Here is a 17,920-nt window from a genome sequence, read left to right on the forward strand (position 1 = left end):
GCTGTTTAATACCTTATAGTGTTGTCATTTTGTTGAGTTCATTGAAAAAATGGGTGCCATTATCGGATCTCAAACATCGCACACTCCCCACCAGGGAAACACCTCGCAAACAAGGAATTTTGCAGCACATTTGGCATCTGGGTGGGCACAGGGGCTGGCCTCAACCCACTGTGAGAATGGACACATTACTACAATGACATATCGAGCTCTGCTACATCTCACACCCATGTCTGTATAATCAATATGGAGCTCACGGAATGGCCCAAAGGGGCAGGACAAGGTGCCCCGTAACGTGTGGAGTGTCATTCCAATAATGAACACTTGACATGTAGTGCATTGAGTCACCATGGGTGAGATGTGTTCTTGGAGATTTGGAATGAACCAATCATCCTGTATGGTTGCTGCATTGTGTTGCTTTGAGCTGTGAGAGGGGTAGTGTAGTTGTTCAAAGGCAGTGTGTAGCAGTTCCATGGATATCACTGCCTTCCCTGTACATTGTTGTCTCCATAAGAGATCAGTTGGTGATTGTACGCACCCGCGCTTGAGCCAAAAGCCTTTCTCTTCCGGTGGTGCTCTACATTGGAGCTCAACTATTTGTGCTATGGCCAGTGCTGTGTATGGGTCCTTCTTTGGTCATGTGGGAATGGTGGTAACAACATATTCAGCAGGTGTGGGTACTGGGAAGTATGGGAAGTATGCTGCTGTTTTGGCCACCGCATCTGGAGATGCATTTCTCAAAGAGAATTCATCTGTGTTATTGGTATGGGCGGCGCATTTGATGACTGCCACTACAGATGGCTCTGTCAGGGTGGAGAGCAGGGCTTTAAGTCCCACTGCATGTTGTACAGGTGATCCGTCTGCTTGTTGGAAGCCCCTTCTTTTCCAGCAAGAGAGACCAGCATGCACCATTGTGGTGAGGTATGCTGAGTCTGAACAGATGATCACATGACAACCCTTCTATGAGCGCAATGAACACTGCTGCAAGTGCTGAGTAGTGCATGGGTAGTAATTGCATTACTAGTGTTTCATACTCCCCCACTTCTAAGCGCACAGCACTGCCATCCCAGTATGTCTTTGTCCCGTGTCCTGGTCGATTTTTGCTGACCCATCAACAAAGAGCACCTCACCCTCCTAGGGACTATCCTTGACTTTGGGGATGTCATCCTCTTCGTCCTCATAGGTGGGGCAGCCGTGTTGTTGTAAATCTTCACCTGTGCACGGTTCTGTTATGAATGTGGCATCATTTACCGTTCTGCATTTTACCACATGGACATTTGGGCTTGAAATGATAATCTTGTACGCTGATGCTCTCTGAGTGGTAAGGGCGGACTTTGATCTGTCTAGGATTGCAAATACTGAGTGTTCCACGTACAATGTTATTGAACACCCATTACAATTGTGATTGTAAACACTGTCCTTGCATTACTGACTCTAGTGTACCACTGTAGTAGGCCAGTGGCTTATGGCCCATTGTGCTCTTCTGTGTCAGTACATCCATCAAAAGATTGTTGTTTGAGTGTGAAAATATGTAAAATTCCTGCTTGTAGTTTTGTGTGGCGAAAACTGGAGCTGTGAAAATCAATTATTTCAGGTCATTGAAACTTTGTACCATGTCTGCTGCCCAATCTAGTTAATGGCTGCCTTTTTGTGTTTCTTTGAGGCCCTGTAAGAGAGGCCCTGTATATGCTGTATAATCCAGGATCCTGGCCCTGCAGTAGTTACACAACCCCAGGAATTTCTGCTTATCTTTTACTGTAACTGGCTTAGGTGTGGCACACTCTGTTGCTGCTCTGATCTTGGTAAACGATGCTCCATCAGGGCGTTGTTGCTCAATGTTACTCCTGTGTACCCTGCCTTCACCCAAACATCGGCAGCCTGATCCCCAATTGCTGCCTCCAATAGGCTTTTCATGTCTCCGAATGCTAAGAGTACTCCCGCGGTGTGCTTCTCAAAAGCATATATCCACTTCCCCGCAGTCGCTGTGCGTGCCGGAAGTGTCTTTACTAGGTTATTTTTGTCCATCTCTTCCCACGGTACATATTGTGGCCTACTTACCGCTTGTGTATAAGGGGCATTTGCATTTTCAGTCTGTTCCTTCCACCCTTTGTTACACTTCTCTTTTTCCTTGCTACTTCCATCCTGCCAAACCTCTCCCTCAAGCTGCCGTCCCATAAACTCTCTACCCTTAGGGTTGGTTGTGGCGCCTGTTCAGCCTCTCCACCTTCACCGCCCTCAACCTCATCAAACTCGCTCCACTCGTGTTCCCCATGGGACCCAACATTCTCATAACCCAAGCCATCTGTGTCACCATCATGCTGTACATGTCCAGCTTTTATGGGCGCATTGTCTATTCTGTATAGAAAGCCTCTTGACTTCACTTATCTGTTGTCTTTTTACATCACACACTGCTCATGGTCTGGCTAGTTCTGTTTGTGTCAAGGCCAGTGCTATTTCTAGGTATCTTGGGCTCACATCGGTGTGTGCTGTGATCGCTAGAGTGGGGATATATGGATCAAGGGGTGCGGGACCTTGTGTCGGTACATTTGAACCTTTTGACACATACGTTGGGTTTGTTTATCCAACCACGAGACAGACTGCTAATGGGTATATTTCCATTTGTTCTGTCTTCATCTGGGCTTCTGCCTCTACTATTGTTGCACGCCCCTCCATCCCCCCTTGCTCCTCTGTATCCTCGAACATCTTCCAGAGGTTCAATATTTCCCTCCTGTTTTATAATTGTTTCCTTTGTATTTTGCTGTCAGAAAGATGGATATGTGTTCTAGCATACTTCTGTCAAAGGAGCCCTGCTCTGGCCACAAGTGGGGGCACCCCCCCTCCCCTGGTCTCAGTCATCTACTGGTTGTGATATATCTTGATCCTGTTGCAGTACAATGGCAGGGCCTTGCACATGTACTGCATGGTTGCATTTCCTGTGTGCTTGCTTAGTCGAGCTATGCCTGTGCTACCACACTCACACACACACACACACACACACACACACACACACCCCACCTGGGCCTCCTCCCTACACAATAAAAATACAGAAATAAAACAAACTAAAATAACAAGCTAAAATAACAACCACTATTATGCCCGAGTTCTCTAACTATACAGAGCTCCTATGTATTTGCTCTTTTCCTCCTTCTACAAGGCTCCCTATCATCCTGTTTCCTTTTCCTTATTTCTACTCGAAAACCAAAAAACACAATAAGCCACAAACATGTCACACTCTCAATTACATTTGGTGTGTTCACACTGTTCACACTTCTCCCATATATCTATCCCCAATTTGTTATCCCTTGCAAGGTTATACTCACATGTGCGCGTTCCACATAACTCCTGCATTCACAGGGTTCCAACACCTTGAAACAAAGGCATCATACCATCACAATCACTGTGTGGCAACATCAATAAATACCTAAGAACAAAAATAGAAAGAATTCAGCAGACCATTGAAGCAAGCCACCAAAGAACGCAAGTACAAATATGGAACCATCAACAACCAGCGTGCCACCAAACACAAGAACACTTGACCGATTCAAACCCATAGATGAATAACATTTCACCACACTAATAAATTACACCAACCATGCTGGATTCCCCCAGTGATCCATACCCCCCAGTCATATACAAAGAAATCCTCAAGCACAGCACCCCAGAATCTTATTTCCAGCTACTGATGAACCTGTCCCTAAACACAGGAACAGTACCTATATCTTTCAAATCAGCTTACATCAAGCCACTCCTAAAAACAAAAAAGAAGACCCCAGCGAGTACAGACCTATATTGAGTCTACCCTACCTGGCAAAGATACTGGAGAACCAGATATTCACAATTCTAATCAACCACTTAGAAACAAACCGAATATTAGACCACTCGAAAGTTGGATTCAGACCAATGACAGGAACAGAATAAGCACCTCTATCCATGTGGAATGACCTAAAAATAAATGCAGACAACAGGACGTATTACTGGACATATCATCCACATTCGACGCAATCCGACACACAACACTAATCGAGAGATTGGAGGAATGCGGCATAAAAGTCTCTGCTTTACAATGGTTTTCCTCACTAAAAGAAGTGAAGGAACTTACCCACCGACATTTACTTCTAACACCAAAAACATTTCTTGTGGTGTGCCAAAAGGTTCTAGCCTGCCCCCACTCTTCTTCAACATATACATGTCCCCCTTAATGAAAATAATTTGAAACCACAAACTGACTGCCTACAACTATGCAGATGATACACAACTCATCTTCAAGATAGCCACAACCCAAGACCCAAACAGCCTCAACATATGCCTCAATGACATATACAACTGAATGACAACCAACAACCTCAAGGTAAACCCAGCCAAAACTGAAATAATTATCTCACCCCCAGAGAATAACTTAAGAGACACACAACTGAACTGGCCACCAGGCATGGGAACCCAACTGGAAGCATCTGCGGTGAAAAAAATCTGGGAATACTCATGGACATCAGACTCTTACTAGAATCACTAGTCAACGCTATAGCAGCAAAGAAATGCTTTCACCTCCTTCAACTAATTAGGGGGACCCTCCTCGACCTCTCCTTCCCTTATAGAACCATTGCAATAATCTCCTTAGTGTTATCAAAAATTGAAGAATTGGAATGTCAGAACTACTCACTAAAGAACTACAATGCATCCTAAATACAGCAGCAAGGATACTCTTAAGACTGAACAGAAAAGACCACATCACACCAGCACTGAGAAGCCTACACTGGCTCACAGTAAAAAAACACATTAACTTCAAAGCACTCTGCATCACACAGAAATCACTACATGGACAAGCATCTGAATTCCTCCAAACCAAAATGAACCACTACCAGCCATGAATAAACCTAAGATTACACTACTACCTCCAAATTTAAATGAAACATTACGAAAAAAAGCAAATTCAGAAAAAGCTGCATTCTCACTTCCAATTGCTAATCTATGGAACTCAATCCCGAAGAAGATAAGAATGACAGAAGACCATCTCACCTTCAGGAAATGACTGAAAACCTGCCTATTTATAACCAAGAAACCGTCCCATAAACTCTCTACCCTTAGGGTTGGTTGTGGCGCCTGTTCAGACTCTCCACCTTCACCGCCCTCAACCTCATCAAACTCGCTCCACTCGTGTTCCCCATGGGACCCAACATTCTCATAACCCAAGCCATCTGTGTCACCATCATGCTGTACATGTCCAGCTTTTATGGGCGCATTGTATATTCTGTATAGAAAGCCTCTTGACTTCACTTATCTGTTGCCTTTTTACATCACCCACTGCTCATGGTCTGGCTAGTTCTGTTTGTGTCAAGGCCAGTGCTATTTCTAGGTATCTTGGGCTCACATCGGTGTGTGCTGTGATCGCTGGAGTGGGGATATATGGATCAAGGGGTGCGGGACCTCATGTCGGTACATTTGAACCTTTTGACACATATGTTGGGTTTGTTTATCCCACCACGAGACATACTGCTAATGGGTATATTTCCATGTGTTCTGTCTTCATCTGGGCTTCTGCCTCTACTATTGTGGCGCGCCCCTCCATCCCCCCTTGCTCCTCTGTATCCTCTAACATCTTCCAGAGGTTCAATATTTCCCTCCTGTTTTATAATTGTTTCCTTTGTATTTTGCTGTCAGAAAGATGGATATGTGTTCTAGCATACTTCTGTCAAAGGAGCCCTGCTCTGGCCACAAGTGGGGGCACCCCCCTCCCCTGGTCTCAGTCATCTACTGGTTGTGATATATCTTGATCCTGTTGCAGTGCAATGGCAGGGCCTTGCACATGTACTGCATGGTTGCATTTCGTGTGTGCTTGCTTAGTCGAGCTATGCCTGGGCTACCACACTCACACACACACACACACACACACACACACACACACACACACACACCCCACCTGGGCCTCCTCCCTACACAATAAAAATACAGAAATAAAACAAACTAAAATAACAAGCTAAAATAACAACCACTATTATGCCCGAATTCTCTAACTATACAGAGCTCCTATGTATTTCCTCTTTTCCTCCTTCTACAAGGCTCCCTATCATCCTGCTTCCTTTTCCTTATTCTACTCGAAAACCAAAAAACACAATAAACCACAAACATGTCACACTCTCAATTACATTTGGTGTGTTCACACTGTTCACACTTCTCCCATATATCTATCCCCAATTTGTTATCCCTTGCAAGGTTATACTCACATGTGCGCGTTCCACATAACTCCTGCATTCACAGGGTTCCAACACCTTGAAACAAAGGCATCATACCATCACAATCACTGTGTGGCAACATCAATAAATACCTAAGAACGAAAATAGAAAGAATTCAGCAGACCATTGAAGCAAGCCACCAAAGAACGCAAGTACAAATATGGAACCACCAACAACCAGCGTGCCACCAAACACAAGAACACTTGACCGATTCAAACCCATAGATGAATAATATTTCACCACACTAATAAATTACACCAACCATGCTGGATTCCCCCAGTGATCCATACCCCCCAGTCATATAGAAAGAAATCCTCAAGCACAGCACCCCAGCATCTTATTTCCAGCTACTGATGAACCTGTCCCTAACCACAGGAACAGTACCTATATCTTTCAAATCAGCTTACATCAAGCCACTCCTAAAAACAAAAAAGAAGACCCCAGCGAGTACAGACCTATATTGAGTCTACCCTACCTGGCAAAGATACTGGAGAACCAGATATTCACAATTCTAATCAACCACTTAGAAACAAACCGAATATTAGACCACTCGAAAGTTTGATTCAGACCCATGACACGAAGAGAATAAGCACCTCTATCCATGTGGAATGACCTAAAAATAAATGCAGACAACAGGACGTATTACTGGACATATCATCCACGTTCGACGAATCCGACACACAACACTAATCGAGAGATTGGAGGAATGCGGCATAAAAGTCTCTGCTTTACAATGGTTTTCCTCACTAAAAGAAGTGAAAGAACTTACCCACCGACATTTACTTCTAACACCAAAAACATTTCTTGTGGTGTGCCAAAAGGTTCTAGCCTGCCCCCACTCTTCTTTAACATATACATGTCCCCCTTAATGAAAATAATTTGAAACCACAAACTGACTGCCTACAACTATGCAGATGATACACAACTCATCTTCAAGATAGCCACAACCCAAGACCCAAACAGCCTCAACATATGCCTCAATGACATATACAACTGAATGACAACCAACAACCTCAAGGTAAACCCAGCCAAAACTGAAATAATTATCTCACCCCCAGAGAATAACTTAAGAGACACACAACTGAACTGGCCACCAGGCATGGGAACCCAACTGGAAGCATCTGCGGTGAAAAAAATCTGGGAATACTCATGGACATCAGACTCTTACTAGAATCACTAGTCAACGCTATAGCAGCAAAGAAATGCTTTTACCTCCTTCAACTAATTAGGGGGACCCTCCTCGACCTCTCCTTCCCTTATAGAACCATTGCAATAATCTCCTTAGTGTTATCAAAAATTGAAGAATTGGAATGTCAGAACTACTCACTAAAGAACTACAATGCATCCTAAATACAGCAGCAAGGATACTCTTAAGACTGAACAGAAAAGACCACATCACACCAGCACTGAGAAGCCTACACTGGCTCACAGTAAAAAAACACATTAACTTCAAAGCACTCTGCATCACACAGAAATCACTACATGGACAAGCATCTGAATTCCTCCAAACCAAAATGAACCACTACCAGCCATGAATAAACCTAAGATTACACTACTACCTCCAAATTTAAATGAAACATTACGAAAAAAAGCAAATTCAGAAAAAGCTGCATTCTCACTTCCAATTGCTAATCTATGGAACTCAATCCCGAAGGAGATAAGAATGACAGAAGACCATCTCACCTTCAGGAAATGACTGAAAACCTGCCTATTTATAACCAAGAAACCGTCCCATAAACTCTCTACCCTTAGGGTTGGTTGTGGCGCCTGTTCAGCCTCTCCACCTTCACCGCCCTCAACCTCATCAAACTCGCTCCACTCGTGTTCCCCATGGGACCCAACATTCTCATAACCCAAGCCATCTGTGTCACCATCATGCTGTACATGTCCAGCTTTTATTGGCGCATTGTCTATTCTGTATAGAAAGCCTCTTGACTTCACTTATCTGTTGCCTTTTTACATCACCCACTGCTCATGGTCTGGCTAGTTCTGTTTGTGTCAAGGCCAGTGCTATTTCTAGGTATCTTGGGCTCAGATCGGTGTGTGCTGTGATCGCTGGAGTGGGGATATATGGATCAAGGGGTGCGGGACCTCATGTCGGTACATTTGAACCTTTTGACACATATGTTGGGTTTGTTTATCCCACCACGAGACATACTGCTAATGGGTATATTTCCATGTGTTCTGTCTTCATCTGGGCTTCTGCCTCTACTATTGTGGCGCGCCCCTCCATCCCCCCTTGCTCCTCTGTATCCTCTAACATCTTCCAGAGGTTCAATATTTCCCTCCTGTTTTATAATTGTTTCCTTTGTATTTTGCTGTCAGAAAGATGGATATGTGTTCTAGCATACTTCTGTCAAAGGAGCCCTGCTCTGGCCACAAGTGGGGGCACCCCCCTCCCCTGGTCTCAGTCATCTACTGGTTGTGATATATCTTGATCCTGTTGCAGTACAATGGCAGGGCCTTGCACATGTACTGCATGGTTGCATTTCGTGTGTGCTTGCTTAGTCGAGCTATGCCTGGGCTACCACACGCACACACACACACACACACACACACACACCCCACCTGGGCCTCCTCCCTACACAATAAAAATACAGAAATAAAACAAACTAAAATAACAAGCTAAAATAACAACCACTATTATGCCCGAATTCTCTAACTATACAGAGCTCCTTTGTATTTCCTCTTTTCCTCCTTCTATAAGGCTCCCTATCATCCTGCTTCCTTTTCCTTATTCTACTCGAAAACCAAAAAACACAATAAACCACAAACATGTCACACTCTCAATTACATTTGGTGTGTTCACACTGTTCACACTTCTCCCATATATCTATCCCCAATTTGTTATCCCTTGCAAGGTTATACTCACATGTGCGCGTTCCACATAACTCCTGCATTCACAGGGTTCCAACACCTTGAAACAAAGGCATCATACCATCACAATCACTGTGTGGCAACATCAATAAATACCTAAGAACGAAAATAGAAAGAATTCAGCAGACCATTGAAGCAAGCCACCAAAGAACGCAAGTACAAATATGGAACCACCAACAACCAGCGTGCCACCAAACACAAGAACACTTGACCGATTCAAACCCATAGATGAATAATATTTCACCACACTAATAAATTACACCAACCATGCTGGATTCCCCCAGTGATCCATACCCCCCAGTCATATAGAAAGAAATCCTCAAGCACAGCACCCCAGCATCTTATTTCCAGCTACTGATGAACCTGTCCCTAACCACAGGAACAGTACCTATATCTTTCAAATCAGCTTACATCAAGCCACTCCTAAAAACAAAAAAGAAGACCCCAGCGAGTACAGACCTATATTGAGTCTACCCTACCTGGCAAAGATACTGGAGAACCAGATATTCACAATTCTAATCAACCACTTAGAAACAAACCGAATATTAGACCACTCGAAAGTTGGATTCAGACCCATGACAGGAAGAGAATAAGCACCTCTATCCATGTGGAATGACCTAAAAATAAATGCAGACAACAGGACGTATTACTGGACATATCATCCACGTTCGACGAATCCGACACACAACACTAATCGAGAGATTGGAGGAATGCGGCATAAAAGTCTCTGCTTTACAATGGTTTTCCTCACTAAAAGAAGTGAAAGAACTTACCCACCGACATTTACTTCTAACACCAAAAACATTTCTTGTGGTGTGCCAAAAGGTTCTAGCCTGCCCCCACTCTTCTTTAACATATACATGTCCCCCTTAATGAAAATAATTTGAAACCACAAACTGACTGCCTACAACTATGCAGATGATACACAACTCATCTTCAAGATAGCCACAACCCAAGACCCAAACAGCCTCAACATATGCCTCAATGACATATACAACTGAATGACAACCAACAACCTCAAGGTAAACCCAGCCAAAACCGAAATAATTATCTCACCCCCAGAGAATAACTTAAGAGACACACAACTGAACTGGCCACCAGGCATGAGAACCCAACTGGAAGCATCTGCGGTGAAAAAATCTGGGAATACTCATGGACATCAGACTCTTACTAGAATCACTAGTCAACGCTATAGCAGCAAAGAAATGCTTTTACCTCCTTCACCTAATTAGGGGGACCCTCCTCTACCTCTCCTTCCCTTATAGAACCATTGCAATAATCTCCTTAGTGTTATCAAAAATTGAAGAATAGGAATGTCAGAACTACTCACTAAAGAACTACAATGCATCCTAAATACAGCGGCAAGGATACTCTTAAGACTGAACAGAAAAGACCACATCACACCAGCAATAAGAAGCCTACACTGGCTCACAGTAAAAAAACACATTAACTTCAAAGCACTCTGCATCACACAGAAATCACTACACGGACAAGCATCTGAATTCCTCCAAACCAAAATGAACCACTACCAACCATGAATAAACCTAAGGTTAAACTACTACCTCCAAATTTAAATGAAACATTACGAAAAAAAGCAAATTCAGAAAAAGCTGCATTCTCACTTCCAATTGCTAATCTATGGAACTCAATCCCGAAGGAGATAAGAATGACAGAAGACCATCTCACCTTCAGGAAATGACTGAAAACCTGCCTATTTATAACCAAGAAATAGGCACTGCACGCAATATCACTGTTGACCTGAGACAATCATATGACTGTATGTATTCTGGAAAAAAACAATAAAACAAACACGCCATACTAATCATCCCTGCACCACCCTACTCTCGAGCATCCCACACACACACCTCACACGAACTAACATGCCAGTATCACCTCACTCAAACATACAACCCACAAACCCATCAAAAGATCCAACTATTGAAAACAAACAGCACAGTCACTGGATGTTGCCCTTCAGGACACAATAAACCCAATGAACACAATCCAACCATACCTCGAAAGAGGACACGCACAGACACCAATTTATCCTGGTTCTACAAGCACCATCAGGAGAACACAACCTCTATCCTAGCCCCTCGTCCCTCACTAACTACTAATTATAACCAACCCACCTTCTCACAGAGCCTCATGAGCGCCGGGAGACCATGTAAATGGTAACGATACATGGTATAAGTCAACTTAACATAACATAACATGATGGTACACACCACTGAGGTTCAAGAGGCTGTGGATGACTACCTATAAATGGATCACTACTGCATCACCTCTTTTGGGAATCTGCCTCAGGGGGATTTCACCATTAAAGACACAGCCTTACTGTAAATGTACTATAATGATGTTGCTTTCTTGGTACAGCATTGCACAATCGACAACGGGAAGGAGAAAACCTTTGCTACTGTTATTCGGGGGGATTAAGCGGCTAGCGATGTTGGGCACCTGTGGGATGTATTGACCCACTTTTGCTCTGCTATGCTGCATCACTCTGTTATGGTGGGGCCAGAAACAGCAAAATGGCTGAAAAACCCTTGTGCTCGCCAAAACTCCGGAAAATCATGCTTTTCAACTCACAAAACGATGGCTGCCCAATCTGCCATGCATGTTGTCAGTGGTTGAACAGAGGTCTCACTACTGAAATGTGTCACTGGGCACCACAACAATTGAAAGTGGAGTGCAGAAGGAAAAAGCAGGGCTTTGCTAAATGAAACTCCAATATTGCTTTGAAACACCTTTTCTTTGCTGCTGAAATTTCAGAATGCCGGTACAGAGCACGTTCCAAATATTCCAAATTCTCGCTGGGTGCTACAATTCACTTAGTTTAAGGAATCACTGTGAACTTACAAGGTCCTGAAAGGATAAGAGCATAAAGAGATCTCCACAGCAAAAGTGACCTGTCTGTGGATCTGTAAAATAAATCTCTGTGCAGTAGAGGGCTACCTGTGATGACAGCTGTCAGGGGCCTTCTTGATTGAACTTTAACATGTTATAAACTAAAAGTCAAATGTTTGCAATATAAGAGGCCTGTTACTGATAGTAACCCATATTATAGTTGTTTTAATCCCACAGGTCTAAAATCTTGAATGAGAATTCTATTTGTTATTTGAGGCAACAAGTTTGTTTTGTGCTAAGGAAAAGGCAAAAGAATTTAACAATTAAATTAAACCTGGCTGAAGCTGCAAAACTGGAATAGCAGGTTTTTCTCACAGAAGGTAGACCTTCCGTCAGCAGGAACTCACGCGGAACTGTTAATTGCTAGGTTGGGACAGATATTGGTCTACAGAGGGAAAATCAACAATGAAAGCTGCAGCTCAGAAACTCAACGTGTGAAGAGGGTCATAAATGGCCTCTGCAAGGAACAAACAAGGAGGAGCCTGCTCCTGGACTGCAGGGAGACAAAAAGAGGTGGACCCAAACTACCATCTGTGGCTGAACATTAACAGAGAACACTTTATAAAAGACGTATAACTTGCTGGTCAAAATGGGGAAAAATATACAAATTAAAGGGTTGTTCAATTAATTTCTGGCTGCACGTTTTAAGAGGTGGCAAAACCGTGTTGGAAATGAATGACAAGAAATGTGATTTTACGCAAAATGCATCACTGTTAGAATTGTGAAAATTTACACATGACCCCAAGTTAAACACGCATATTTGTGGAAAGTTGCGGAAAAATCAGAAAGTGTGTTCATAGCGAAAAGGACAACATTCTGTGGAAAGGGGGGACAAGATCCCACAGCTGCAGGGTTTTGAGGAATAGCTGCTATGTAAAATATGCCATATTTGTGTGTAATTTGTATAAAAGCGACTAGTGTAGAAATGTTTGTTTAAGGTAAAATCAGATTTGGAGACCAATTGCTAAAGGGAGGTCTCTGAGGATTGTAAAGTAAATCTTAAAACCTGACATCACCCAGCCTTGAGCCAAACACCCAAATTGCAAGGCGAAGATGAAGTATTGACCCTATAACAGCACAAAGGGGCAAGCTCAGATAAGCCGGCCCACACACCCCCTGTATGATGTCATTTCATAGCATATATAGAGACAGCTCACCAGACATAGGGACGGACAGATCCATTCACCCTCCTGATGCTGGCGGAGCACCCTGCTGCTGAAATCTACATCTTCCTTGCTCCAGACCCCAGAAACTTGGCAAAGCAAAGGCCAATTGCATAGCTGAACCATTCTCAGCTAGGCCTCAAATTCTAGAACTGTTAAGACTTCCAATACTTTTCTGTGAGAGCAAGGTTTTCACTCAGTGTTTCCCAAAACAATAAGACAAAAATGGTTCCTACCTTGTCTTCTTAATCGGAATGAAGCTAAGGAGATTTCACCTGCCTCGCCCTCTCCCCGCCTTCAACTCGGCGGACAGAGGATGCAGCAGGGAAACTCTCGGAAGGGAGAAAACCCTGAGTCGCAGAAGAGCAGAGGTGAACAGGAAGCGGACTGGATCCCGGTCGTTTTCCCTGGAGGTGTTCCTTCTAGACGCGGAAGTGAATACCTTCGAGTTCCAGAAATGGGAGCGGGTCTGTTTCAGCAGCTAACAGGAGCTTTAGGATGAGAAGGGAAAACAGGTGAGTATTTGTGTGAAAGTAGGTTGACAGATTGGAGAGAAGAGAGTGGATAAGATTCTAACCAACCTGGTTTGAAAGAAAGGAGAAATTCCGGAAATGCACGCTGGGGGTTGTAGTCCAGAAATCAGCTGATCCCTGAATAGATGGCAAAGTAAGGTGTAAGCATACGACTATGTTTCGTTAGGGTTAGTAGAATGTGGGACAGGAGAGGGAAAGAATATGACCTAGAGGGCAGAGGAGACGCGAGTGGCTGATCCAGCTGTTGATGCGATCCTTAGCTCGGAGGAGCGGTTTTCAGAAGAGTGGAAACGTCTAGAAAGAAGGCAAGATTGGAAAGGAAGGATTTAGCATGAGGAAACCTCGGTAATAAGCAATAAGCATCGGGTATTGAAACCAGGAGTTTCCAATGCGGGAATTTACGGAGTGTGACCACCATAAGCAGTAGCAACGCATTGCGGATTCTCTTCCGGTTAATTACATAACGTGACCTGGTTAGTGGGAGGATACTCCCCAGGTAACAGTGCGAACATTGTAATGTCTGTTTGCACACACAGCGCCATCTTGGGAGAAATGTTGTGAAGAGACGGCATAAAGCGTCAGCGGCGCAGCACGGACCACATCTGTGCAGTGTTCGTAACAAGAACAGAACCCCAAAAGCCTAGGGGGAGCATCATAATACAGCCGGGCTGTGCTGTTACTGCTTGCCTGCTGAATTAAAAAAATCCTCAGAACCAAGAAGGGCAGATCCGATCCAGTCCTGAGCCGTGCCATGACCAGAGTGCCTTGCTGACCCTGTCCAGTCCTGTGCCGTGCTGTGACCAGAGCGCCTTGCTGACCCTGTCTAGTCCGATGTGCCCAGCTGTCAGTCCCTGATCGGTCCAGAATCCCGACGGTCCAAAATCCTGACGGTCCAGAATCCTGATAGGTCCAGAATCCTGACAGTCCAGAACCCTGATGGTCCCATTTAAAAACGTATCCAGTGAGTACAAATAGGAAGAACTGTGTCATATAGCATATGTACTTTGCATAGACCTGTCCCTAGCTTATACCCATCCTATCTTACATTTAGAACCAGTATTGTTAGAACTATCTTTGCACAGACTCTTCTATCACATGTGTTTCTAAACCCTAACTTCCTACTGATTGATTAAGAAAGTAATTCCCAAACCAAACAGAACGCAGAGTATGACATCTGAACTGTTATGATCGGCTGTAAATGACCTTCCTGTGTGGCATTCTACTTTTTGGTAGTCTTTAATATAGTGTAAGCAAACCCATATGTCATTTTTAAAAGTGCATTTATGTTTTCAATTCTCACGCCTATTTTACAAAAATGACCTTCACTAAAACCTATGTAACTCCCTCAGTTTTTGTGATACACAGCATTTCTACTCAGTGCGATTCTCCCTTTATCGTGAATATCGCGCGCTGGAACATTTGCCGCAAATTTTCATTGTGAGAAATTTTTACACGTGTAAAATAGACTTAAATAGTCTTAAACTGCTTCCAACTTGGATTTTAAGATTGCAATTGTTTTCTGCTGACTAAATCATTGCTTATGTTTGTGTGCACCTGTTGAAACTGGCTCCCATAGGAATTGATAGCAATTTAAACATTTTTCCACACATTTAGAGTTCTTGCTCAGCCACTTTAAAAGTAATTCTGACAGTTGAAAAGCCCACTTCGTTTTCTCTTTCTATGTAAAGGGGGAAGGGGGAAGTGAGACACTGTTTGACCTGTACATTACTGAATACTGCTCTCTCCGACTATCTCTTTACATTGCCTATGGGGTTGGGGGGCTGAGAGGTGTTTCAGGGGGAATTTCTAACCATTGTGCTATCTGATCTGAAACCAACACAAAAGTATTAGTTTCTTTGCTGCATTTGTTTTGCTCATAATTTAGTCCCTTTGTATTAAAGATATCATTATGTGCTCTGTCACCCCATTGGTGATGGTTGTTTCCCTATTAGTAATTATATATTGTGTTTTTGATCTTAACCAAGTAAAAAATATTCCCTTTTACAAACCTGCCTGATTTCTGGTCCAGCGTTACCCGGGGTATTCTTAAATAAGAGCTGTGATATGAGTGGTATATCTTTCAAATAATTGAATCTGTATATTAAATATGTTTTTCCATTGTGCTGTACACTAGGCCGAGAGCAGAGTGTATCACCTGATTGACACACCACCTATTGAAACACTATCCCAGCATAACAAAAAAATAGACTTAGACAACCCTGCTTTCTTGATTGTAACCTGATGTGTATTGATGATCTAGATATCTGGTAACCTCCTCCGAGGAACCACCAGCTGGCACCATGATCCAACAATCATTCTCCCAGGAATCCCTAAGGTCACTGGTGTCTCTGCTCAGAGGTTAGCCTCTGCCCATAACTTCACCAGTGTAAATTCAGACATCAGTGTTTCCTGTACAACTTGGAGGACAAGTCATGGAGCTCCAAGGACCCTGCAGTCCAGAAGACCAAAGGAACTGCAGCCTAATGACCTGCCTTCCACTCCCACTTGCAGACGACTTGGGTCTCCAAATCCTGCTCAGCGAACCAGCAAGAGGCTCCTAGGTCCGGGACCATAGGGCAAGAATCGGGAACAAATGCTGTAGTCTCGGGCGCCACCATCTTCCACTTCATCACTCATGTTCATCTCACATAGGTATTCAAGTATCACATGCAGGGCAATAAGCTAATGTGAGTATAACGCAGACACCAACCTAATTATTTCCAATGTCCTCACTCTTTCATCAAAAGGGTGCAAAATACAAACCCAGACTATGAAATTGTAATGGTTCATTGACATCAGCCGATATATGGAAACCGTAAATTCCACTTGTCCTTCTCTCAGCAGTCTGTGGGTACACTCTCATAATCAAACATAATTGTTCTAGTTTGAACCCCATTGTGTATAGGTGCTATATAAAAAAAGATCATATCATATCATATTATAACTCAATAAATCCATGAAAGGTGAAAGAGGACACCAATTATGTGAATTCAGCAGTTTTCTCCTCTTTAATTCCTCTATGGAACAAAGTGTTCTTTCCACACAACTGGGTTCAGCAAACAACAGCCAATCCTCGTGACATAAGAGAGAACATCTATTATTCCTGCTGTAAGTTCCATGTTTCTTAAGCAGGTGACTCAACATCTGATCAGCCAAACATCCAGTTAATCTGCACTAATAAGAGCATATATGTATCCAAAACCTGATCAGGAGCTTCTAGCAAAGGCATTGCCCAAGACAAATGTAGCCTTATTGATTGCATATCCATATGATATATCTTCCCTTGGGTCTATAAGAATCCAGATGGTATGGTTGAGAATATGGAATCAAGAATCCTATTCACTCTGCCAGGACCTCCACAAAATATAGAAATCAAGAAAATAGGACGGGAGAGGGGAAGGTAAACACCCAAAACTGGACGAGGAGCCAAAGACACGTGTATCTATTAATTGTCACTTTTCTTACAATTCTGGACTTATTCTGTTCAGCTACACAGTGCAGTTGGCTGTACTGTGGCTAGTCTATTCCTTCGGCAAGATACTGCTGGGCTTTAACTCATAAACATCTGGACTTAACAGTTGTGCCCATTCCATCGTTGTCCAAAGAAAGGGATGGTATTTTCCTAAAGCCACCTTCCTGACTCTGGAGGAATCTAAGAAGACAGGATGCCGACTAGGAATGGTCGCCAAACAGGGCAAAGGCCCAGTGACATAACAGCCCTTGACTATTCTAGAGTCCAATAAGAGTTCGAGGGAAGAAAGCAGGAGTCCATATGTGATGAGTTTGCATCAAAAGGAGTATTGTAAAAGTTGAGAAACAAATCTACCTTGTGACTGGCGAGGCAAATAGTAAAAACTGCCTAATAAGGGGATGAAGGCAGGTGCAATAGTTAGTAACAATGAAGCAGGAGCACAGCCACCAAATCCAGCACTTCAGCCGCAATGGAACTGGAAAGGTCATTACTTGATACACATCCTGATGGGCACAGGCATGTCTTCTTCCTAATGCACAGCAAGCCAGAGCCTCCTGGGCAGCCACACATGCCATCCACATGTGTTGCTAAGCATGGTGTGCTGACACCACATACCTAAGGCTCGCCTTGACACTACCTTAGTGCTTGAATGTCACACTGCCTAGGAGATTGGTTCTACGTTATATCGTTCAAGTACTTTTCATCGTGGGACTTTTCATCGCCACTTTTTCATCGACCAAAACT

At 43.4% G+C, this 17,920-nt stretch overlaps 1 long non-coding RNA gene across 1 annotated transcript in view; it reads right to left on the bottom strand.

Moving 5' to 3' along the window:
- LOC138569086 (uncharacterized) overlaps positions 1-3,429 on the bottom strand; it is an 83,258-nt gene extending 79,829 nt beyond the window's left edge. The window contains exon 1 of the long non-coding RNA XR_011303116.1: positions 3,318-3,429. This is a non-coding gene — a long non-coding RNA (uncharacterized lncRNA). The remainder of the gene's footprint in view (positions 1-3,317) is intronic.
- Between the last annotated feature and the right edge of the window lie 14,491 nt (positions 3,430-17,920).

Source organism: Ambystoma mexicanum, chromosome 2q (genome assembly GCF_040938575.1).
Source record: "Ambystoma mexicanum isolate Mex_15411 chromosome 2q, UKY_AmexF1_1, whole genome shotgun sequence".
Classification (NCBI taxonomy): domain Eukaryota; kingdom Metazoa; phylum Chordata; class Amphibia; order Caudata; family Ambystomatidae; genus Ambystoma; species Ambystoma mexicanum.